Source organism: Onthophagus taurus, chromosome 6, assembly GCF_036711975.1.
Source record: "Onthophagus taurus isolate NC chromosome 6, IU_Otau_3.0, whole genome shotgun sequence".
In the NCBI taxonomy this organism is placed as follows: Eukaryota; Metazoa; Arthropoda; class Insecta; order Coleoptera; family Scarabaeidae; genus Onthophagus; species Onthophagus taurus.
In genome coordinates this window covers 31,337,643-31,363,692 of record NC_091971.1, presented here as the reverse complement: position 1 = coordinate 31,363,692, position 26,050 = coordinate 31,337,643, and the positions used below count along the sequence as shown (strand labels likewise).

The 26,050-nt window shown below is 33.1% G+C and overlaps 1 protein-coding gene across 1 annotated transcript in view; it reads right to left on the bottom strand.

Annotated features, from left to right (window-relative positions):
* Positions 1-24,932, bottom strand: part of LOC111413984 (uncharacterized) — a 59,175-nt gene extending 34,243 nt beyond the window's left edge. Inside the window, exon 1 of the mRNA XM_023045132.2 lies at positions 24,650-24,932. The gene's annotated coding sequence lies outside the window, so the exon portion shown is untranslated. The remainder of the gene's footprint in view (positions 1-24,649) is intronic.
* Positions 24,933-26,050: the final 1,118 nt, after the last annotated feature.

Below are 26,050 nucleotides of genomic sequence, written 5' to 3'. Positions count from 1 at the left end.
CTCATTATATGAGTCTTCAGTATTATCTTGGTTCATTATCGTAGTCCAATCATTCATTTTTATTTCAGCGTGAATTTCTTATAAGATCTTTTTACTAAAAAAGCGTTTATTTATAATTTTAGTTTCTACGGTTATCGCGAAGGTCAGTTGCAGCAAAAAGAAGCTGATATTAATACTTCACTGTTAGGTATATGTTTTTAACTTAACATAAATGTTATCTATAAGTGAACTACTCCGTTTAGAGTCTGTAGAACCATCATTAGACCTATAGTGTTCTATGGATGCGAGACATGGATTATGACACAGCGCGTTAAGAATAAGCTGGAAGTATTTGAAAAAAAAATACCGACATTTTTGGTCCAATAAAGGAGAATGAGATATGGAGAAGATGTTTCAACGTAGAATTTAATCATCGACGTGATGGAGGACGCATACCGACTCATTCAGAACCTGGAAGAAAGCAGTTTTTGATCGGAAATTTTTATGAACAAAAATCTTCTATCAAAAATAATTACAATTGTGTTTATGCACACGAAATTTAACGGCTTTCGCTTTTCATGTATTTTGTCTTGCGTTTATCTTATCTTATAGTGGTATATTCAGCTGTATTTGTTAGACAATTTCTTAAGTCAGCATGATTTTCGGAATCGACATTCGCAAACTTTCAACGAAACAATTTGGGTTAAGTTGAAACGCAAAATGTTAATATTGGTTTAGACAATAACTAGAAAAATAATAAATGGTGTAACATTATGAAATGTCAAAGAAAAATACGAATGATTTTTTATCGTATCACTAAAAAAATATTTCTATTTGTGGCACAGATTAGATAAATTCTTACTACGTTCCAAACGTAGTGAGTCCTTCAATTTTTTGGCTACGGTTCTCTCCATTCATAAAAGACAGTCACATCACGAAAACTCACCAGATTAACCTTTATTAACCTATAATCCTTTTTCGTTGTATTTACCATTATTTTTTTTTTAATTTTCTAGACTAAATTTTTTGGTTGAAACATTTTTACCTTCTACACCGGGATGCAAATATTTGCCGTGAAGCTAGTTATATACGTGCGTATATCTCGCACTATGTAAATATTGTCTAAGTATATAAACCGACTTGTTTTCAAAATGTGGCGACCTTCGGCCGAAAATAACTTTGACGCGCGCGATTTTTTCCCCATCTTTTGAAAACCCAGGAGCACCAGGTAAACTCATCTTCAAATGTTCCATTTGATCGAAAACTTTTTAATAAATTTTAAATAGTCTTTCGGAATAAATTTATTATAAATTATCGTTATGAAGCAAATAATTGTTAAAATCCCCCTTTTTTTTTATCTAAAGCAACGTTGTAAATAAGTGGCGCCTATCGGTTCGCGATGATTTCGAGTTCGAATTTGAACCTGATAAACCCAAAAACAATACGCATTTTATTTATTTTGTATTTACAAATGATGTATTAATGTTAATACATGACTACACCATTTAAAAATATAAATACAAGTGATTTAAATACCGATATAAATTATGAATTATTCAAGTTAGGCGCGTCGCCAACATACATGTGTAAGTGAATATCAAATTTTCGAGTCTTTTCTTAGATATTCAGTACGTTGCCCTGTATTGATGTTTGTCAATATTAAGTCAATATTAATTTTTTTGCTATTTAGGCGAACTGTATTCATTGATTTAAATTTATGGAAAACAATTTTATTTTAAAAAGAGATTGGACCAGATAACTTTGCTGGTATTAGACTTTAAGGTCGAGATAATGGTTTCAGATTACAAAGTAGGGTTAATTGCCTTAACTTTGAGTATGACGTGTAAACAAGCAAATAAGAGTTAGTTAACACGAACTGTTAGTTGTTACTTTAACACCTTTATCTTATAAGTATTTTGCCGCATTGCGCTGCAATTTAGATTATGCAAAAGTGTGGACTTAGTTGGATGTTTCTTGTTAGATTTAAAGTTCTAAAAACAACGGTAAAATTGATCCAAGATACAACAAATATTATAAAACATAAAGAAATTGAGAAACAAATACGGAATAAGAACATAATAATAAGTAGGATATCACCAAAACGGGATTCTTAACAACACAAAAAGCTAAAGGGCATGGAAATATGGATTTAAAGAATTGAAACAGATCAGAAAGAAAGGATATCGAGAATACATAAGATACAACAAACTGGTGGCGAATAACGAACCATTAATAGCAAAGGAAATACCACCTAAAAGAGAACTGTGATGGAACATTAGCAGAAAGAGACACCACAAAGGTGCGGGTACAAAAAGTAACAAAGATTATATAATCTTTTTTGGCAAGAGCTAGTAATCTTAATAATTATGTCTGTTACCACATCGATCTCTAGGTCACGATGTAAATCACTATTACGGACGTACCAAGACGTATTCACACCTTATCTCTCTGTTCTGGAAACGTTGGATCACCTGGATGTTGGTCTCTTTGGTGCACTCGCATAGCTGTAATGCAGCTATATAGATGCTGAATGTAGTAGGTAGTTATTTGTATAATATAAGCTTGTTGTAAATTGATAGCTTAGAGTTGCGACTAAGCATCCAATACATTTTTCTGGATTTGCTGTTAAGTACATCACGTTTCTTTTTAATATGCTCTTTACACCACTCTTTTGAAGTCATATTAAGGTATTTAGTTAGCATATGCTAACTACGTCTATTAACATAAATTGGTTGTTGTGATTGCTATCATCAGCGAAAGTGGCAGATAGTTGCATAATATTGTTGGAGCATCATAAATGTAAATCAGATGCAAGATTGGCCCCAGTACACTCCTCTGTGAAACTCTAGCCATAATTAGCTTCAATAAAATATTAATAACATGTTAGATGTTGGTGAAAATGATCTTAGTTTAGGAAGTACATTAAAAAAGACGACAGAGCAGATACTTTTGTGCCACATAATAAGATATTTAGTAGCTTTTCAAAATGAATTTTCAGTGCTACTGTATGCAGTAAGTTCTGTGAGGAATTTGCTGATTGATGTCAATCAGTTCCATTCATTTTTATATTTTATCTAACTGATATTAACGACAAGGTCTCATTCTTTACCTTAATTGATTTATTTGATATTCACGCTCCAATAAAGCAATGTCGATTTACCAAACCTCCCACACCCTGGGTGACTGATAATAGTAGATTAATGATTAAGTTGGAAAATGAGGCTACAACCAAGTTTAGACATACGGGCAGGCCGGCTCATTGGGAATATTATAAGACCCTTCATAATCTTACTACTGCAGCTATAAGAAATGAAAAGCGAGCTTATTTTGGTTCAATTGCTGCTACGGGCACTACCAAACAGATGTGGAATAACTTGTCTACCTTTAAATTTAAAACATCCTGATCAGATTAATGATTATTGTAGGCAGTGTAAATGACATTATTTTTATTTATTTATTTATTTATACAAATGGATACAGAACGGGACAAACCCTATAATACTGCATCACAAAATTGACATAAAGAAATCAAACAGAAATATCAGCGCAATATAAGCCAGAAAAAATACATACAGAGACGCAAACCAAATGAACTATGAATTACTGTTATTAATTCATAACATATTAATTATACAAAAAATATATATAAAAAAATATATATATATATGTATATAAGTAACAATTGACGAGTAAAATTCGATTAAATTCCGATTAAATTTAATGTAAAATTAGAGACAAACTATAATCAGACCAGTCCGGTCGGCGAGGCCAGTGCAGTAGTCGTCACCATACGTCCAAATACCGGATACGTGTACCGAAAAATGTCAATTGGGAAACGATCAGCCGCTCTTGCCATTCTCATCATTGGGGAATGGAGGAACGCATTCGTACGCGCAGCCGGAGTGAAAAACAAAAAATTATATCGCAAATTTCTCGGTGCAACGTGAATGTTAATCAAACTAACGAGCCCGGCGCAATCACACTCATTGTTGAGAATTTTGAAAAAAAATAGCAAATCATTGCAGGTGCGACGCTGACGGAGGGACAAAAACCGTAAAGAAGCACAAGTAGAGTCGTAGTCATCATACACTAGGTGAGATTTATAACACCAGTATTTCAAAAATTTTCTCTAAACCCGCTCCAATCTATCGATATGTATGTGGTAATGAGGATTCCACACAACGCTACAGTAGTTTAGAGTACTGTAAACATAAGCAAAATACAGTGTTTTAATTGCATTTATGTTAGAAAAATGCTCAGTAGACCTAATAACAAACCCCAACATGCGCCAAGCTTTATTAACTACTCCATCAACGTGCTCTCTGAACAACAATTTCTCATCAAACATGACTCCCAAGTCTCTAATACAGGATACTCGTTGTATACCATCCCGATCAAAGTGGTAATCGAAATGAATGACATTTGATCTTCTACTAAAAGTAATAACATTGCATTTTAATCGGTTAAGCGTCATGAAATTAGCTTCGCAATACCGTTGCAACTCAACTATGTCCAACTGAAGCTTCGAGCAGTCGCGCGGAGACGTGATACGCAGAAAAAGTTTAAAGTCATCAGCATTAAAGATTTACAGGCTTCTGACCTTGATCTGTATAGTTCTCCTATTTATAGTAGTGAGTTTTCATTAAGACTGTGGAGATCCCTCTGGTTTTTGAGGTGATTGCATCTATTACATCTTCTGCTATTGGTACTGATGGAATTTCCATTGAGATGATCAAACTGTGTTGCCCCACCATTTTACCATATTTGACCCACATACTGAATTGTTGTTTAGTTGACCATGTCTTTCCCTTGGAATGGAAACGCGCAGTGGTTATTCCTCTGCTCAAAAAGGATAACCCACGAGAGTATAGTGACTTGCGACCAATAAGTATTCTCCCTGTTCTTTCTAAAGTTTTAGAGAAGGTTATGAAGCCTCAATTGTTTGGAGTATATGGAGAACAATTTTCAGAACAATCGGGTTTTCGATGTGGGTATAGTTGCACAACATCAATGTTAAGTCTCACTGACGATATATTATCCGCTGTTGACGTGGGAGAGAGTACTGCTGTGGTTTTTCTAGACTCTTCAAAAGCATTTCACACTGTTAACCACACCATTTTGAGCAAACTACTTCGTTATCTGGGTTTTAGTGATCGCACACAGAGGGTGAATTTTGATGATGCCATGTCTGGTGAACTCGCACTGTGTAATGGTGTTCCTCAAGGATCTGTGCTGGGACCTATTTTGTTTTCTATCTATACTTCACAATTTAATAAATTTATTAAATTCTGTAAGATGAGTACATATGCGGATGATACCCAGCTTAGTATTGATGAGGCTGGTATTAGCGGTGACCTTGATACGATTTTTGAATTAGCAACATACCACCAGCTAAAAATAAATCCTGACAAATCTATGTGGATGAGTTTTAATGGCCAACAGCGCAACCCTACTTTGCACTTAGCCATTAAGATGAATAATACCTTAATTAAAAAGGTCTTGAAGTTAAGTGTCTTGGTATGATTTTAGATACTAGCTTAAGATTTAGAAAACAAATTCAAACATATATTCAGAGATCATATTTTTTTTTGCATCGGCTAAAAGTGCACCTCTGGGATATGTTTGCTCTTTCACAATTTAACTATATGTCTGCTGTGTATCATAGGGCTATAGATGCAGTCACGTCACGAAGTATACAAAAGATTCCCAATAGTTGCCTCAAATTAATTTATGGGATTCGCAAATTTGATAGAATTTCTTATAAACTTAAGGATGCTGGGTGGCTGAACATGAGCTTTCGACGGGAGTTTTATAGTTTGTCTCTCTATCATACAATCGTTACCTCTAGAGTCCCGGGGTACCTGCATAATAAAAATAAATATAAACCACAGCGCGAAGGAAGTCAGACAAGGTCAGGTATTAGTTTCTATCCTCCAAAACATAGAACATCACTTTTTCAAAGGTCGTTTGCATATCATGTTTATAAATTGTATGGAAGCTTGCCACATTTACTACGTCAACTGAAATATGACCAATTTCGAATAAAACTGACGGGTCTTGTCTGGTGTTTATTTTTCTTGGTTGCTCTGTGATTTTCTTGTGACCTTCTTTTGACCTTATTCTTATTGATATAAAGTCATTGTTACGATGTTAATAGTTACGCCATCAGTTATTACACTGAGTCCTTTTTTAATTTTCATTATTATTGTTTTTTTCCTCCTTTTCTTCCTTTTTTTTTCATTCAATCTACGTTTGAGTCTTTTGGGCCCTTTCATTTAATTTAATTATGTTTAAATTTGGATTTAAATTTTCGAGATTTTGTTATAATTCATGGAATTTTTTTTGTATTTTTTACGGTTCAAAACAGACTATTCTGGATCCCGCCGTTTGATCTCCATATGTTATGTCATACTGTAAATTTCTTAAATATTTGAAAATATTTCATTAGTTTAATTTATTGTAGTTTGTATTGTAGTTTCTTCTTTGTAATGGAGTCAATAAAGTCATTTATTATTATGTTTGCCTGATGTTTTTTTTTATATTGATGCATAGCTGTTGGGTGACTCTGTTGCGCAGAGCTTTATCTTGGGAGCTTCTTGATTGATGCCATCTTTTTCTAAGTTTACTCTTTTCAGGTATTAGCTATCTAATTTTGTTTGGGAAATTTAGGCATTTCAGTCTACAGCAACCTTGTATGGCACTGGTAAAAATATTTAGTGCTTCTTTCAATTGTTTCGACGTTTTAAGGGTTGATAAACTTATTCTGAATATTTATTTATCATTTTTCATCGTTGGTTTTGATCTTTCATAATGATTTTAATATAATTTGGTGATACATTCTTGACAAGAGAGAAGTCGGGCTTGCCCGTAAATACGAATTCGCACCTACATCTAACAGAAGGTTTGTATAATTCATGTCGATTAGTGGTAATGAGTCTGGAGCCCCAATCGGTATGCTTAGCGTTGAAGACTCTTTCAACAATGAAGCGGTAGCTTGATCTAGAAACGAATGTAATATACCATTTTCGTAGATGTATCCAGGTAGGCAATAAATTTATGATGGCACATACTTTGAAATTTTCTGTGGCTGTCGCTATTCTTACAATTGTAGCTTGGATGTTACAGGTCACATATTCTCCATCTTCAAAACATTTGTTATTATTTTTAATAATCAATGCATTGCCTTAGTGAGCTATATTGGCCCCATAAATTGAATGTTAAGTTCAATACTTTTTAAATTTTCTGATACTAGACACACATCGACATTTTCCATGCACAGGAGTGCTTCAGATAATATTGGTACTGGAGCAGTCCGTTTGCATTCCACTCCATTATGCTGAGCCGTAGGTCTTTTTCTTTTAACATTTGCATTATTTATACCAACATGTTGAAAAAAAAGATCTTATTTTTTTTAAGAAAATTTCGACAAATTAGCAGTTGAATTCCTGTAATATAGAGAAAGTAACATAACAATGGTAGGTTTAGAACCGAATATATCACACTTTCTACAAAAATACATTAATGTCTGTGCTCATTATTCTGTCACTAATATATATAGACTTCAGTAAAATATAAGATCATTTACGATTTCTAAAAATTGGTATTAAACCGGATAATGCAAAAACAATTTTATATGAGTCAATATTCACGATAAAAAATTGATGAGAATAAACACCTTTAATTTTTTATAACGTTATTAGTTTTGAACATGACGAGCATCTAATTGACCTAGCGAACGTCATCAGTTTACAAAATCATTTTCGCCTTTTGCTTTTTTGATGTGGTATGATGATGCAGCTTTCAACGGTTGTCGTAAACAAAATGATTATCCTCACTCAAGTTTATTGTGTATAACACTATGAAATACGTTCGGTGTTTGATTGACGAACCTTTTACCTATAATTAACACTCAACTTAGTTTTATAACATTTTTAAATATAGCTATACATTTTATTGTATACATATTTATATGAATAATTTGTTTTTTAAATCTATGCCTGAAAACAAAAAACGAAAACAAGATTTTATCTAGTGGATTATCATATCTTATCTGGACTTTTTTTGTATGTTTAAAAAGCAACCTACCTAAATCGTTGTTGTGTTACAATGTAAAAAAAACATTGTAACGGTCTTTATTTAGTAAAATATTTAAAGCAAAAATGATAACACGTGGTTGAAATAATGTCCAAAACGACGAGTTTTTGGCTAAGAAATCATGGTCAAGAAATAGTTTTAGTCGTAAATGTTCCTCATGTATTTATATTAGTCGTTAGGTGACAACACTCGTAGTTCAGTAATAAATAATAACACAATGTAAATGGTAAACATTTTATAGCTCCAGGAAGTTATTACTTTAGACGACGAACTTTGTTGGCTTCAGATTTTACGTCATCCATTCATACAAAAAAAAACCCGTGGCCAGTGATAAATAAAAAGTGTTTCTTTTACAACAAGTTAAAAAAAGAAATGATGAAAAGTGTTGTTATTATTTTGTTTAAAACTCGTCTGAGAAAACAACGATAAAATTTTATCTCAAATTGGAGTTTGTTAACCTAAGAAAAATCTAGAAATAAAAAAAATTAAACCGAACCTAACATTGTAAAGTTACTGAAAATTGATTATATGTATATGAATGTATGATAGCTAAATTATTGAAGAACAACATGATAACACATGAAGAGATAAACCGTAATACTTTGTAATTTCATTCGCGGACAACAAACCGATTGTACGCTGAAAAAGCATTAAACATCAATCGCTTCATTATCTCGTTATACGCAGAAAGAAAATATCTGGCGAACTTTGATTTGCGACTAATGTGATTAATGATTAATTTGCTAATAAAAATCATTTAAAATTAAAATAATTTCGTCGCCTTAAAAGATATCTTTTCTAAATATATAAGTAGCATTTTCAATTAAGATTCTTTAAGAAACTTTACGATTTTTTTTCTGGGCCAAACTAAAAAGAGAACACTATAGAACGTATTTACCATCAACAAGAGTGAGTGTAAAAGGTTAATGACCAAAACTAACCCAAACGACGACGGTACGAGCTGCGTAAAAACCGTAAACTGCGCAGCAAATTCGAATGAGCAAAAAAAAATTAACACACAAAAAACTCGCAAGAATCAATAATCTTTTTCTTACATGCGAAGATGTATAAATATAAACAATCAATTTATTGTCGATTTATCTCCAATTTTCGCGTTACTGTGTTACAATCGCCATAATGAAAGCGAATTAACGTCTCTTTTCTAGTAGATTCTATTGAGGGATATTGAAACGACGCAATTGAAATGATTTTGACACAATCCGACCTTGTTGACGTAATGTAACGAGAAAGTTATATGTGGATAAAAAGAAGTGGGTTTGTCTATTTTGGGACAGAAATGAGTTTAGTGCGTTTGACAAAGTATAATAATTTTTCAATTTTTATTAAAAAAGATAATATTTGTTACGAAACTGATTTTAGGGTCAACGAGGATTACAGATTAAAAAATTAAATCAAAACAGTGACACAATAAAATGATGGAGACAAATATTTTGTACAATCGTTTGTAACGAACCAATGAGACGTTATAAATTAGATCACACTCAGTTATAAACATATTTTATTTGGACCATAGAAATCCCTAAAATATCAAAATTGTAGAATTTCCAAGAGAAGATTTCCAAATCTTGCTTGACACATAAGAGATTGATGCCTCAAAAGGAACATAAGAGATAGAACTTCCAACATTGGAGGAGGTTAAACGAGCTATCAAGGCACAAAGAAACAATAAGATACCCAGAAGATATTGGTAATCCTCCTCCAGAGCTGTACAAGCTATGGGCGAACACATTGTTACTGCAGTTCTTCAACATATGGAGAGAAAAAACATGCCAACCGATTAGAAAACAGGAATTATTTGCCTAATCCACAAAAATAGGACAAACTAAGCTGTAAACAACGTCGTGGCATAACACTACTATGTACAGCACAAAATCTTTACCCATACACTTAATAAGCGCCTGTACCCCATCACAGAAAACTTAATTGAAGAATATCAAGCTGGTTTTAGAAAAGGATGCTTCACAATCGATCAGCTTTTTTAGTGAAAGAAATTCTGAGCAAATCACATAAATGCATGCAACGTTTTCGTGATATTTCAAGTAAGCATGATACCATCAGTAGAAACTTGAATGCGTCACACGCCAAATAGATATCGGGAGAACAAACTCACTAGTAAGCAAATTCATACAAATAGCAGCCTATGCCGACGATATTAACATCACATCTCGCAGGAAAGACACGGCGGCAGATGCGTATACACAACTTAAAAGAGATGCCAAGAAACCAGAAAACAAGAAGGATTGTAAACTATATTATAGCCGAGGAAAAAGTTGAAGAAGTGAAGAGCGGAAGAATCAGAAAACAATATAAAATAACGACCACCAACAGAATGAAGAAAAGCCTTATCAAATGTATTTTGCTCCAAAACGCTACATAGACACTTATAAATTAGAGCCATGTTATGATCAAGTGGAATCGTTATCATTCCATATTGGTAGGTTACTTTTGGCCAAAATTGAATGGGCTTGACATCAGTAATATGTATTTCAATTTTTTTGGTCAAATCCTCGATACGAGGATGGGTTTTAAGATGACATAATAACTCAGGTAATACCATCACACCAGAATTATCGACTCTATCTAATTCTCACCCTGTTTGATGAGGCGACAAAAGAAAGAATAGAAAACACAGCAACCGTGGATGAGCGACCAGGAAATAGAAAGTCATCAAGAGATAGGAATTGAAGAATTAAAACAGAACACAAAAATGGACACAACTTGAAACCCCCTTGTCCACAAGGGGGTGTACTATCCCCACTTTTGTGGATCCTCACCCTGGATAGCCTCTTGAAACGCCTCACTTAAGCTAACTTTACTACAGTTGGTTACGCAGATGATTCTCTGATAATCATTCTCGTCAAAGGCAAGTACATAAACGTGCTTCTTGATAGGATGCAAGTAGCTCTCAAATTGATAGAGACTTGATGTGACGAACAAAGACTCTCTGTGAATCCTAAGAAGACAGAGTTGATTCTTTTCACACGGATGAGTTAGTTTGGCAAGCCCAGAATGCCATCACTCCATTGGTGTTGTCAACAGAAGTCAAATATCTGGGCATCACACTTAACAATAAAATGACATGGAGAGCCTACCTAGATAATAGAGTAAAAAAGCGTACGTTGCATTCGGTCAATGCCGAAGGGCTATAGGTAAGACATGGGGTTTGTCACCCAAAAATGCCCTCTGGATTTATACGCCTGTAATTCGACCTATGCTTACATATGGTGCAGTAGTATGGTGGTCAAAGACCTTACAATATACATTCATTCAGAGATACATTCAGAAATTTGCGTGTTTGTATGTTACAGGTGCTCTGCGTACTACCCCCACTGCAGCCATAGAAAACATGTTGAACCTAACGCCACTTCATTTGTTCATTCAAGAGGGGGCACTGGTGACCATGATTCGACTGCGGGCAACAGGAATTCTAATGGGTGAGAGATATAGTAAAAATACCATTTTCTGGAATGAAATGATGGATTACTCACCAATTCTGGAATATAAAACGGAGTTCACACCCCTACAACACGTTTTTACGAAGAAATATCTCACCCACCCAAGTTCCGCAGAAGTAGAGGTAAAAAACAGCTTTAAAATCTACACTGATGCTTCAAGTAGACGGGAATGAGCTGGAGCCGGAGTCTTCTTGTACGATCTCCGACTCTACGTATCTGAACCTCTAGGTAAAATTACCACCGTCATACAGGCGGAGTTAATCGCCATACAACTTGCCGCTGACGTTATTGTCAAATCGAACTTGGTAGGTAAAACTTTTACAGTTTACACTGACAGTAGACAAGCTATTTTAGCCTTGAGTAGAATAACAATTACCTCAGGACTTGTTATGGGTTGTCATCTGACACTGGAGAAGACCGCAGATATATAAAGATTTTACCCACAAAAAGTTTATGAACTGGTGGGATAGGGTTAAGGGCTGCCTTGTATTTCGTAAGGCTTAGTAGAAACACTCTATGAATTGTAACGCGACTCGTCACGGGTAGCTGTAAGAGAAACAAGCATCTTTATAACCTTAAGCTTGCTGTTAGTCCTCTCTGTCGTCTCTGTGAAGAGAAGGAGGAGACGGTTCAACACATCATGTGTGACTACCCCATTCTGCAAGACTTCAGAATGAGAGACTTCGCAGAGGAATGGCCGAACACGGATGGCATCAGGAACACACTTCTGAGCTGTATTCTAGCCTTCGGAAATTCCTTAGGCTGGTTGATGTTACCGGAGAGAGTGCAGAACGATGTACAAGGGGCCTGTTGGGGCCTAGGTGCTGTATGCAGAAGCATACCTTCCCCTTTCCCATCCTCGTATCGAGGATTTGACCAAAAAAATTGAAATACATATTACTGATGTCAAGTCCATTCAATTTTGGCCAAAAGTAACCTACCAATATGGAATGATAACGATTCCACTTGATCATAACATGGCTCTAATTTATAAGTGTCTTTGTAGCGTTTTGGAGCGAAATACATTTGATAAGGCTTTTCTTCATTCTGTTGTGGTCGTTATTTTATATTGGAACAGAAGCATACCTTCCCCTTTCCTACATACATACTTAGACACAACTCTATCGCAGTATCACATAACGAACTTAATAACGAAAAGAGGAAGGGTGGTAATAACTCCACGTCTAACCCAATTGAAACATGCAGAAGTGTTAATAATAGAAAAGAGTCAAGATCGATATACCACAATCCCCAGTTCCTCGAGAAAAAAATCGGAAGAAACTACTATGAGGAAAACTTAAGAAGGATAGGAACAAAAATGAACAACAACATCTTCAATACTGGAAACCAAGCGATACAAAGTAAATAATGTACACAAGGAGTATGTACTAGCGGTACTATTTGAAGTTTCAGAAACGTTTGATAAGCTCCAATGGCCTGCGATTCAGATTTTTCTTCTTGTTCAATGGCTCCACAGACCGTTATCAGTCTGGTGTCTCTCAATTTGTGCTTCCAAGCCTCTCTATACAAGTCTTCTTTCCTCCAGTTTCTGGAACTAAGTTATTGAAATAGTTAATGAAACTACATTTTTCTGTAAAGTAGTTGCTTCAATATCCTTCTCTCTTTCCTGACCACATGTCCTGCCCATTGCAATCTCTTCATCTTGATGTAGTATTTTGTACTAGCTTTATAATTCCTGGTTATACTTTATTATTCATTTATTCTCATATATTGGATCTACAATCCTGCTCAAGATCTTCCACTCTAAGACGTTTATGCTATTTGCCAGTCACTGAGTTAGCGTTCAGGTGTCATAATAATAATGTTCCTTTGTGTAATCTGAGATGTGATAGTATGGGTTATTGCATAGTAAGGTTTATTGGTCATTCTTCCTCATATTTCCCCAGTCTGGTTGCCATCCCTCGGCGGCTCTATTTAAAGATATACGAATTGCAAGACCCGTGACACTACTTGATGAAGCAGGCATCATTATTGTGATCATTTATTATTATTGTGTGTGTTAGATTTAATGATTAATATATTTTTTCAACTAAACTGACAGTAAGTAAATTTATAGAAGTTTTGGATTTGTTTCATATTGTTTTAAATTTTTTTATATAAGATTCTACTGAAGATGAGGATTGTTTCCTCGAAATCGATTTAGAAGTATAATAAAATAAAAAGCAAGAAAGAGGAAAATTTTGTTTTATTTAAATTGAATCATTATTGTTGTTTATATTTGTTTTGCTTACTTATTTATCAACAATTTTTATCTTTCTATTTTCATCTTTCGTATGGCATGTTCCAGTACTAAATTGAACAACGCTGTGCCGCCCATACCTTTGTTTTAGTCATTGGGCATCCTAAACTTACTTAAATGCATGTTGAGTGGTACAGACAAAATAGCAATTTTAAAAATATTTCATGAGTTTGAGACGAAAAGAGAACAAGACCTATTTCTCCAATAACTGCTGAGTAAACTAGATGTGGATATATGATGTATACAAGGGAGCTCTTAAGTGTTTATGTGGAGTATCACAAAATAGAATAAGGCATCTCATATCACTTATGGTAGCGGGTGGGACTTCAAAAGAAAATCGAGAAACTATATAGAAAATACATAACAGAGAAAATACACCATAAGGAAACTCAACCTTCAATCTGCCTCTACCCTACATTCTTGTACAGATTTTTTTTTACCTACGGCAGCTGTGGGTAACAGATGATAAGGACAAATAAAAAGATTCATTTATATCATGAAATTATGAGACACAGAGAAACGAAATTTACACTTTTCTCAATAATTATGTTACAAATAATATATTAGAAGCAGCAAAAGTGTTGTATTTGTTTCTGATACCTTTCACCGGAAATATGCTAACTCATGCAACTAAAAAACATTTTTTTCTGCTCATCCAGCAAAACTATGAACGAGAGTGTGTATATTGGCTTCGATTATTGCAGGTATATATTACATTGGCCATGTTATTCCAATGCTCTGGTGTAGCGAGCAAGAGCCATTATTGATTGGCAAGTAAAAACATGGATTTGTAATGAGTAGGGCAATCAAACGTATGTTCCAAAAATATTGGTTTAAGCAGCTAAAGAATCCTCCATAAAAATTAAAAGATGCTGTTACGATTGAAAAACATCTCTTCTAGACAAACATGTGGAAATTTCCTTGTAGTAAGCAGCATTTGATACAAAAACTAAAATCATGTCTCTATCGAAATTCTAAGTCCAAGTCTATACCTTGATTGTCCATGAAGCCAACCCGTAGACGGAGAGAAAACTTCTGTTATCCCATATGTAAGCCCTAAGCTATACGAAGGCAGGCAATAATAAGAGTGTTCATTTCGACATTCGAGATGATTCGATTTCGAATATACAATGTGTAAAATATTTAAGAAAATTACTTATGCGTTTAAACTATTAATGGAATTATATCTGTTTAAGTTTTATATTCAATGTTATTTAGTTTTCGATTCGTTAATATTCAGTTTAGCAACAAAAAAAAAAATAAGTCCTGATAAACGGTAGTGCACAACAACAACGGCCTGACGTCAAACTACCGTCAGCTCGGTATGCATCGAGCGCGGGAATATGAAAGTTAAACGCAACGCACTGCGTTATCTAATCGACCAATATATCCCGCGATATCACTTTTGCGTAAATGTTCGCAAATTATGTCTATATTGCTGTATGTGTACAGTGTACCAATAATAATGTCCCAGAAGTGTGGAACGTGATACGCAAGTGATTGGCAAATTTATCGATACTCTCAACAATATTTGTTTTATGAAAAAGAATTTTATAAATTAGTAAAATAATTTTTTGCAAATCGTAAAAACTTTTATAGAAATTTAATTTGTTGATGTTCAAGCATTAATCAATATTGTTTGGTTAAGACTAATTTGAGTCAGGTTCGATGATATACAGTTTGTGCGGCCCACCTTCACCAAACACTCGTGCATATTGAGCTTCTACTGTATTTTATTACAATTTCAGGATCCTGGATAAATTTAGCAAAAATTTCATAAATATTATTATTAAATATTTCTAATATTTATTAATAACTAAAAAAAATTTAAAGACTTTTAAAATATACTTAATTAAATGTCTAGGATGACACAATCGATTTAAAAGTGTACACGTTCCTAAAAGTGTTCGGCAATAAATCTCATTTTCAACAACATTTATTTGAAAATTTTTAGCATCCAAGTGATTCATTCTCCACCGATTTTCAAACTGTTAAGAACAGATTAGGTTTGAAAGCAAACAGAAACCACAATGAACGAGATGCTTTTCCTTATCGGTCACGTGTAAAGGAATTTCGTTGAAGTGCCAATTGCGGGCACCGCACGTGTCGTCGTTGCTCAACTCGAGGCCGGTTGCACGTTGAAATCTATTACTACAAATAAAAATTTTCGTAGACGACATAAACAACCTCTCGATAAGTTTAACCGCTTTTTCGATACGCCTTTATTTAAACTGTTAGTTAATTTTGGTAATTTTCTACGAATATGCGTATTTCCGATTAAATGAATTTTATTCACCTCACTTGGAAGGTTTCTACTTTGATCATCAATACTTTATTCTACCAATTTCGATGTAGGAGATTTAGGAAATCCTGGAAAATTCTTGTGAAGTTAGAGGTTACGTATTAATATTCAGGAATAATATTTATGTTTCAAATGATTTTTGAAAATCAGTGAATCAGTAAAGTGTCAATTCATTTAATAAAAGTAAGCTGTTAAGAATCTAATGTAAAACAACTTTTATTTAAAAAATTTTCGATATAATCAATAATAATTTCTCTTTAGTAAATCACTGAAGTGTAGAATTGCTTTTAATGTAAATATCAAAAAATGTTATTAAGAGAAACTGTTAAGAATCTTATATCAAACAACTTTTATTTGAAGAATTTTTCGATATGATTGATAATAACTTCTTTTTAGAAAATTAGTGAATCAGTGTACAGCTATTTTTAACCTAAATATCCAAAAATGTTAAGGGAAATGATTAATAATCTAATTTAAAACAATTATAATTTGACACTTTTTTCAATACAAACAATAATTATTATTTTTGAAAATAAGTGAATCAGTGTGGAACGTTATTTAATGAGAATATCAAAAAAAATTTATTGAGAGAAACTGCTAAGAATTTTATATCAAACAACTTTTATTTGAAGAATTTTTCGATATGATTGATAATAACTTCTTTTTAGGAAATCACTGAATCAGTGTACAGCTATTTTCAATCTAAATATTCTAGTTTCGTAGTTTGCCGACAGGAGACTGCGATAACACAGTGAAGATGCCAGGTGAGATCTTGACGAAACGTTTGCCCCTTTCCAATGGAAACCAACAGGAAGAACGGATGAAATCTTGGACCGACCATAGCACCACATACTTGTAATGGGGTCGACGTTGAAACGTCGTAAATCAGTGTGATTTACTGATATCAGAAGTGGGATAGGCGATAGACAACCCGATATGGAAGAATCACTAGAAGTATTCCGGAAATTAGCTGTGAAAACAATTAAAACAAAGCGACGAGTTTTTTTATGGAACATTCTCGAACGTCTTAGAAGTCTGAAGAGATTCAAACGTGTTCAAACGCGAAATGTGGATGACGGCGGATGTCCTTGCATAAGGCTAGGATACCAAACGACTGCGTATTTCCTTGGAAGAAGCGACAAGCTGGGAGATGAGCTCCGACGACGGCTGGCTGGCAGCAGAATGGTCGAGTTCTCTATCTAAGATACAGTTGACACTTAACACTACACTTCGAAAATCTATTACATTTTTATCATTACGAATCCTGGCCGGGATTAATGCGAACAATCTTGAGAAAATAATGATTAATCTTTGTGGAACATGTCAGCGCGTTTCTGACCTCTGAGTTCAGTTTGGTTCAATCTTGAGAAAAAACTGACTGATCTTTGTAGAACATGTCAGCGCGTTTCTGACTTTTGAGTTTACTTTAGTACAAAGTTGATAGAACAATTATTGATCCTTGTAGAACATGTTAGCGCCTTTCTGACCTCTGAATTCACTTTGGTTCAATCTTGAGTTAACAATGACTGATCTTTGTAGAACACGTCAGCGCGTTTCTGACCTCTGAATCCACTTTAATTTAAAGTTGATAGAACAATGAGTTATCCTTGTGGAACATGTCAGCGCGTTTCTGACCTCTGAGTTCACTTTACTTGAATAATCATTGCCTCTTGTTCCTAACTCTTAATTCATTCTAGTAAAACATGCTAGCGTGTTTTAAAATGTGAACAACAAGTAGTTATAGCTTCCTAATAGAGGGAATGTTATTATTATTATTATTATTACATTGAAGGGATTCTCTGGATGATGCGGTACCGAACACCCCCATCCTTATCATGCGTGAGATGGACTCCCTTAAGTCGTATGACCAAAACGGTAGCGCCCCCTTAGTGCTAGTCGAGTAAGGTACGGTGATTGGGGAATATCGACTTCAGTTCAGTTTAACATTGGAGTTATTATTGTTGTTTAGTTGAAAAGACTAATAGGGTCGACGTTGAAACGTCGTAAATCAGTGTGTTTTACTGACATGTATGTATAAAAAAAGTTGGTCTAAAAGAGCTATCGACCGTAACCTTTTTACCAGGGAAAGTCTTTGCTAGAATCTTGGTCCTTGAATCTACTTTCGTGCTAATTTACGTAGGAGATGAAGGGAGTGGTGGTATGATTGGGTAGTGATGAATAATTTTTTTAAGGAATCAATAGGGAAGTTGATGGCGGCATTATAGGATAGAGACTTTAGATTGTACAGGAGTTCGGTGCTGAGATTGAATAGTGGGTTTTGAAGATGTAGGATTCATGTGATGCATCTAAAGCAGATCTTTCCGCTACTTCTAGATGGTATCTGGCCCCTCTAGATGCTTCGGAGAGGATTAGCGGAGAATATACAATGACCGGCTTACAGATGGTGTTGTATATGTGGGGGGCGCATTTAGTAGATATACCGCGTCGCTGATATGTTAAAGATCTAAAGTGCTTCGCACGCTTTGTCATTTTTATTTTCACCTGGATGGCATAGTCTGAAAATTTTAATCTCCGGTCTATCGAGATTTCTAAGTATTTGCATGTTGTTACGGGAGATATGACCGTGGATTGGATAGTTACGGTTGGAGAAGGAGCATGGATGGGAAGAAATGATTGGAGATTAGAGCGTATGAGTCCAAATCGAAGATATCTGGATTGTAGATATCGCAGCAAAAGAAGTTATAGAGTATGCGGGAGAGATTGCGGGAGAAGTAGTTTTTAATCTTACTATTAAGTAGCGGTTGGAAAGGAATTGATTTATTTTTTTTTGTTTATTGAGTTTGTATAGGAATCCCCGATGCCACACTGAATCGAACGTTCTACGGATATCCAAGAACACTGCCGCAGAAAGGCGTTTTTGGAAGCGTGTCACTTGAAAATTGGAAATAAGCACTGCCAGAGCGTGGGACGTAGATCTACCAGATTCAAAGCCAAACTGGTAATTCGGTATGTTATTAGAGACGGTTTCTAATACCTTGTTCTTGATATTGAAGAATTTTTTGATAATAATTTCTCTTAAAAAAAATCAGTGAATCAAGTCCTGATTCAGGAAATTAGAGCAAAAAGAAAAGCTATTATATGAAACTGGCACTAATCCAGATAAATTTATTTTGTAAAGTGTTGGAAGATTTTGAAGTGAAGTAACTATCATGCAACGGGTTTTCCAACATATCCATAACAACTTTGTATTTTAATAGGAACACACCTCTAGCGAGCATTTGGTAATAGAGTATTGTATACTCTATTATCAATGAATGTTTTTCATACTTCACCAGTATACTTGATCAAGGAAATAAATGAATGTTTTCAAAATATATGCTAAAGTAATGTAGGATTAATAAACATTACCTTTGGTCGATAGCCTTATTCATTGCATTTTTGCTTTGTTTTCGTTTATTTGTTTATTTATTTGTTTATAGCACGTTGTTATGTTATATTACAGTCCATGAATAAATTTTATTTCTATCTCAAACAACCTTTACTTTTAAAGATAAGGAAATGATTTATACACCAAATTAAAGATATAATCTTCTTCTACAAAACAGGGCGTAATAAACTATTTCAATTTGAACATACGTCTTGCAAAAAAAATATTAAAACAAAGTTATAATTTATGTTATAGTTTTGGATGACATAGAGATAGTGCAATTTCAATTTGTTATAAAAACAGTTAAAAGTATTGTTATCTTTTAAACTTTCATTAGTTTGGTTAGTTACCACAGAATACATAATTAGAAATTTGACATGATTATCTATATATTTATTGTTGGTATCAGCACAAATAAATAATTAATAAAAGCCCATTAACCATGTTTAATCTTCCATTAGTAGCATTTAGTCTTCTGAAAGTAGTATCAACTCTTCTGTAAGCGCCATCTAATCATAAATTAGCATCTACTTCTTTTATACTCAACGAGATAGAGAGAAAGAGTTCTCTTCCTGGATAGCATATGGTTACCATCTTATTTGTCATTTTACTCCACTACGTCTTATTATATCACTATGTTGGAAATTTAAAAGTAGCAACAGAAAGTATTTTCATTTTGTTCAAAGTTTGCAATTTTTGGTCAGAACGAATGATTGATCAGAAAGATGGTTTAAACGAATTAACCCAGGGAACATGAAACGTACTTTAGAAGTGGAGGAGAGATCTAGCCCATCAGCTGCGTTGCCGAAACGTCTCTAATTGTGGTTGGACTCTTGGGAGTATGTGGTATAGTGCTGAGTATGAATTAAAGCAATTTGAGTTACTCTCACTCAATTTCTTCTATAGATTACTGTTTGACTAGCAGTGAGACAAGTGGACTTCTTGGAACCACCGATGTCAAGGCCATCCAAATCATGCCAAAAATAGTCTTCCAAGATGGCACGATAGCGAACTCCATTCTCTGATATGGAATTCATACTAAAGGATTACTTTTTGTGGTTGTAATAAAGTCTATAAAATGGTTATTCTGGAAATTGTTGACATCAAATCCCATTATGTGTAGCCATTATCTTAAATATGACCTCTTAGCATAAGGGAAGATATAAGTCTCTTTTCAATTCCTTGAAATAAGGTCATTATGATTTATTTAAATTTTGACCTATTCTGCCATGACGCAGACTAACAGATTTTCATATAAGACTCTTTTTCTGCAAATTGTTCATAATAAATCCCATTGTTTCTCCAAATGATCCAAAAATAGAGTTTTTTAGCTTTAATTTAAGATATAAATCATATACCAACTCCACAAAATAAGGTCAATATGATTTTTTTCAATTTGTACTATTTGGAATTACAGAAATAATAGGTTTTCCTGGAAATTGTAGGTATCAAATCCCATTATTACTATACGTTATCCAAAATAGAATCTCTTAGCTTTTATTGCAAATATAAGTCTCGTTTCAATTTCTAAAAACAAGGTCCACATGATTTATTTAAATTTATACTTTTTCTGACATGACGCAAACTAACAGATGTTCATATAAGACTCTTTATCTGCAAATTGTTCATAATAAATCCCATTGTTTCTCCAAATGATCCAAAAATAGAGTTTTTTTAGCTTTAATTTAAGATATAAATCATATACTAACTCCACACAATAAGGTCAATGTGATTTTTTTCAATTTGTACTATTTGGAATTGCAGAAATAATAGGTTTTTCTGGAAATTGTTGTTATCAAATCCCATTTTTGCTATACCTTATCCAAAATAGAATCTCTTAGCTTTAATTGAAAATGCAAGTCTCGTTTCAATTTCTAAAAATAAGGTCAATATGATTTATTTAAATTTTTACCTATTCTGCCATGACACAAACTAACAGATTTTCATATAAGAGTCTTTTTCTGCAACTTATTCACAAGAAATCCCATTATTTTTCGAAATGACCCAAAAATAGCGTTTTGTAGCTTTAATTTAAGATATAAATCATATACCAACTTCACAAAATAAAGTCAATGTGAATTTTTTCAATTTGTACTATTTGGCATTGCGGAAATACCAGGGTTTTCTGGAAATTGTTGTTATCAAATCCCATTATTACTATACGTTATCCAAAATAGAATCTCTTAGCTTTAATTGAAAATATAAGTCATGTTTCTATTTCTAAAAATAAAATCAACATGATTTATTTAAATTTAGACTTTTTTTGACATGACGCAAACTAACAGATTTTCATGTAAGAGTCTTTTTCTGCAACTTGTTCACAAGAAATCCCATTATTTCTCGAAATGATCAAAAAATAGAGTTTTTTAGCTTTAATTTAAGATATAAATCATATATCAACTCCACAAAATAAGGTTAATGTGATTTTTTTCAATTTGTACTATTTGGAATTGCAGAAATAATAGATTTTTCTGGAAATTGTTGTTATCAAATCCTATTATTACTATACGTTATCTAAAATAGAAGCTCTTAGCTTTAATTGCAAATATAAGTCTCGTTTCAATTTCTAAAAATAAGGTCAACATGATTTATTTAAATTAAGACTTTTTTTGACATGACGCAAACTAGCAGATTTTCATATAAGACTCTCTTTCTGCAAATTGTTCCTAATAAATCCCATTGTTTCTCGAAATGATCCAAAAATAGAGTTTTTTTAGCTTTAATTTAAGATATAAATCACATACCAACTCCGCAAAATAAGGTCAATGTGAATTTTTTCAATTTGTGCTATTTGGAATTGCAGAAATAATAGGTTTTTTTGGAAATTGTTGTTATCAAATCTCATTATTACTATATGTTATCCACAATAGAATATCTTAGCTTTAATTGAAAATATGTCACATTTCAATTTCTAAAAATAAGGTCAACATGGTTTATTGAAATTTAAACTTCTTCTGACATGACGCAAACTAACAGATTTTCATATAAGACTTTTTTTCTGCAAATTGTTCCTAATAAATCCCATTATTTATCGAAATGATCCAAGAACAGAGTTTTTTAGCTTTAATTCAAGATATAAATCACATATTAACTCTACAAAATAAGGTCAATGTGAATTTTTTCAATTTGTACTATTTAGCAGAGCGGAAATAACAGGTTTTTCTGGAAATTGTTGTTATCAAATCCTATTATTACTATACTTTATCCAAAATGGAATCTCTTAGCTTTAATTGAAAATATGAGTCACATTTCTATTTCTAAAATAGGGTCAACATGATGTATTTAAATTTTAACTTTTTCTGACATGACGCAAACTATCAGATTTTCATATAAGACTCATTTTCGGCAACTTGTTACCATTATTTGTTGATATTATTCAAAAATAGAGTACAGCTTTAGTTTAAGATATGAATCACATTTTCACTCCTCAAAATAATATCGTTGTGAATGTTTTAAATGTTCACAAGTTTTCCAATAAAATTCTTTTTCTGGAAATTAATGACATCAATCCCATTATTTATATATATGATCTAAAAATAGAGTCTTTCAGCGTTAATTTAAGATATTAATAACTCTGTATTAGATTTGGAATTGGTTGTTGTACATCATATTAAATGGGAAGCTACGATTTCGTGCAACACATTAACTAAAATGAATAATAAATAAATAGTATTTAATTCGAAAATGTTTTATCTATTAGCATTTTGCCAGTGGGGACTCATGTGATCTCGTAAACCAAAATTAAACCCACCAGTAACGTAAACAAAACCACTACCGACGACGTTCCAGTTCCAAAAATAGAAATTGCTTACACTTGTACGCTACTATTTTCAAAAATTGCTTCTTATTGATGACTAATGCCAAATCAATCAGACAGCCCAAGCAAATAAATCAACAAATAAACAAACCCATTGTGAATATACGCGTATACACAACTTTCTCTTTTTACGCATTACCAAACAAGGTCAGAATCGTGTAAAATCGATTCAAACATTACAATTCAGAAAATAATTTCGATAAAATGGTAACACGCGAAGGATTATTGATTTAGAAGTGAAATGGTTCTTTGAATGATTTTACTTAGAAAAAGATTATTTAGAAAAGAAGAATTTGTGTTAAGCATTTAAAATACGTTCATGCTCTTAAATTGTGTGGTTTTATTTCAAGATCGTGTATTTTATACCGAAAAACATAACAATTTATAGTAAACCACAGTTCGTTTATTTTCAATTGGAAAGGATGTTTGATAAATATTAATAAAGAGAACCTAAATTGAAATGTGTTTTCTAAACAAATCATACGATTAAAAAAATAAAACAAAGGGTACCTATAATGATAAATAATTATTAGAAAACAAATACGCGAGATAACAACAGATAGATATAGATAATAACACGGTCCATTGTTATTTTTTTTGCAAACTTATCTCGATTATAATCTTTCGAGTCGAATTTATTTATCGCGGGCATTTCTCAATAATATATTTTGGCGTTTTTGATAAAGTAAAAGTCCTGGGGCACTTGAAATGTAAAAATTTATCTTATTATACATATATTTTTTGGAAATGTATAATTTCTCTTTGTAAGATTTTTCTTGTGATTTTAATTGTTTATTTCTTGATGTAAACAAAACCATAAAACGGCGTCTTAGGTTGGAATGCTGTAAATTTTAAACCGTTTGACGTGTGCTATGTGATATCTTGAAGGTGTTTTAAATGTGTACACTCTCATTCGTACAAGAAACAGCCTTACAGGAATTCCTATTTTTTTATTCCAAATATAAAAATATTTTAGTTTACGATCTTGACGAGCTAGTTTCTTGAAACAGTTTATATTTAAATTTCGATTCAAATAAATTAGAAATTTAAATGTACTTTCTGAATAATGGAAATGAAAGGCCTTGATTTTCTTTTCTTAAATTAATTAATGTTGTAAGAGAATCATTTCTGTAATGAAACTTATGATTTGAATTTCTATGAAATAAAGGGGTCAGCTTTACATTTTTTTTCCAAATTTTATTTACCAAAAAGTCACCAAAAAGGTTATCAAAACGGTGATTAATTACTAAATTTAGGTGTTGTTTTCTTAAAAACTAAGTACATTTGTACTCAAATGTTTATAATTATTTTTTAATACACATATATTAATTACCTTTCTTATTCCAAGTTTATCTCAAACGAAACTTAAATTTACACAAGTTTTTGTTATAACTCACAAAATTAACTAATAAACAAAATAATTAAACAATTTTCAACTTCATTTTTAAACTTATTCTTCATTTTTCCACGGTAATATTCAAACTTTCAGGTTTAATTTGAGAATGGTCAAGAGGTCTTTGAGAGATCGTTGACTCGGACGAATACGTACAATTTTTTTCTATGCTTATTGATTTCAGTCACGAGTCCGACGCGAACAAAAACCAACGGCAAACTGAGCGAACGCAACTCGAACTCGGATCGAGCGTAAGGCGCAACTCTAAAAAACCCAACAATTGTTTTAAGAGGGAGAAACGAGAGAGAAAGTTGGATTCAAAAGTTTAAAGACGTTTCTAAGAAACATTACTTTATTTTTTTTTTTTCGTTTTGATGCTGACAAATTAAACATTAACGAAAATTGATGGGATAGTATCATTTTCTTAAAGTCAATATTTTTTGAGGAAGGTTACTTACCTACTTCCTACTTTTAAGGAATATTAGAATTTTTATTTATAAATTGATTAGATTAGCCTAATTCCATATTAAAATTTCTGACAAAATATTATTTTTTTGTAATAATAAGAGAGGACTCCGGGTGCAAAATCTGTACCAGTTCCGATCGGTTGACGAGGCTTTAGACGAATTATGTCAGATATGGAAAAAATTTAAAATATATTCAGAGACATAAAGGAACATTCTGTCCCCGCTAGTATTGGTGATGCGGATCAGATTAATGACTTTTTCTTGTCTACCCAATGTGATGAAGTTGGCGATCCTTCTCTAATAAACAATTATGAAAATACCTGTCTACCTCAAATTTCAGAAAAACTTTATTTTACCTTATCCCAAATATCCCAAATAATATCTACATTCAAAACCAACGCTATTGGTGTGGATGGAATTGGTCTTAGGATGATCTTGCTTTGTTGTCCACATGTACTACCTTATATTTGCCACATTATCAATTGTTGTCTTGAAGACTCTGTGTTTCCCAATGCTTGGAAATGTGCACTTGTTATCCCAATCCCGAAAACTAAGAATCCTGCACAGTTGGCCGATCTGCGTCCTATAAGTATCTTACCTGTCCTCTCCAAGATTCTTGAGAGGATCATTGCTCTTAGATTACGTAAGCATTTGGAAAGGTTTGATATTTTACCTGTTTTCCAATCTGGATTCCGACCGGGATTTAGCTGTACGTGACGGATGACATTTTTGGAGCTATTGATAATAAAAAGGTCTCAGTCCTCATTCTTTTAGATTTTTCTAAGGCTTTTGACCGTTTAAACCACAAAACCTTGCTAGCTATCTTGCACTGTATTGGGCTTTCCAATGCGGCTCTCAAACTTCTTGAAAGTTT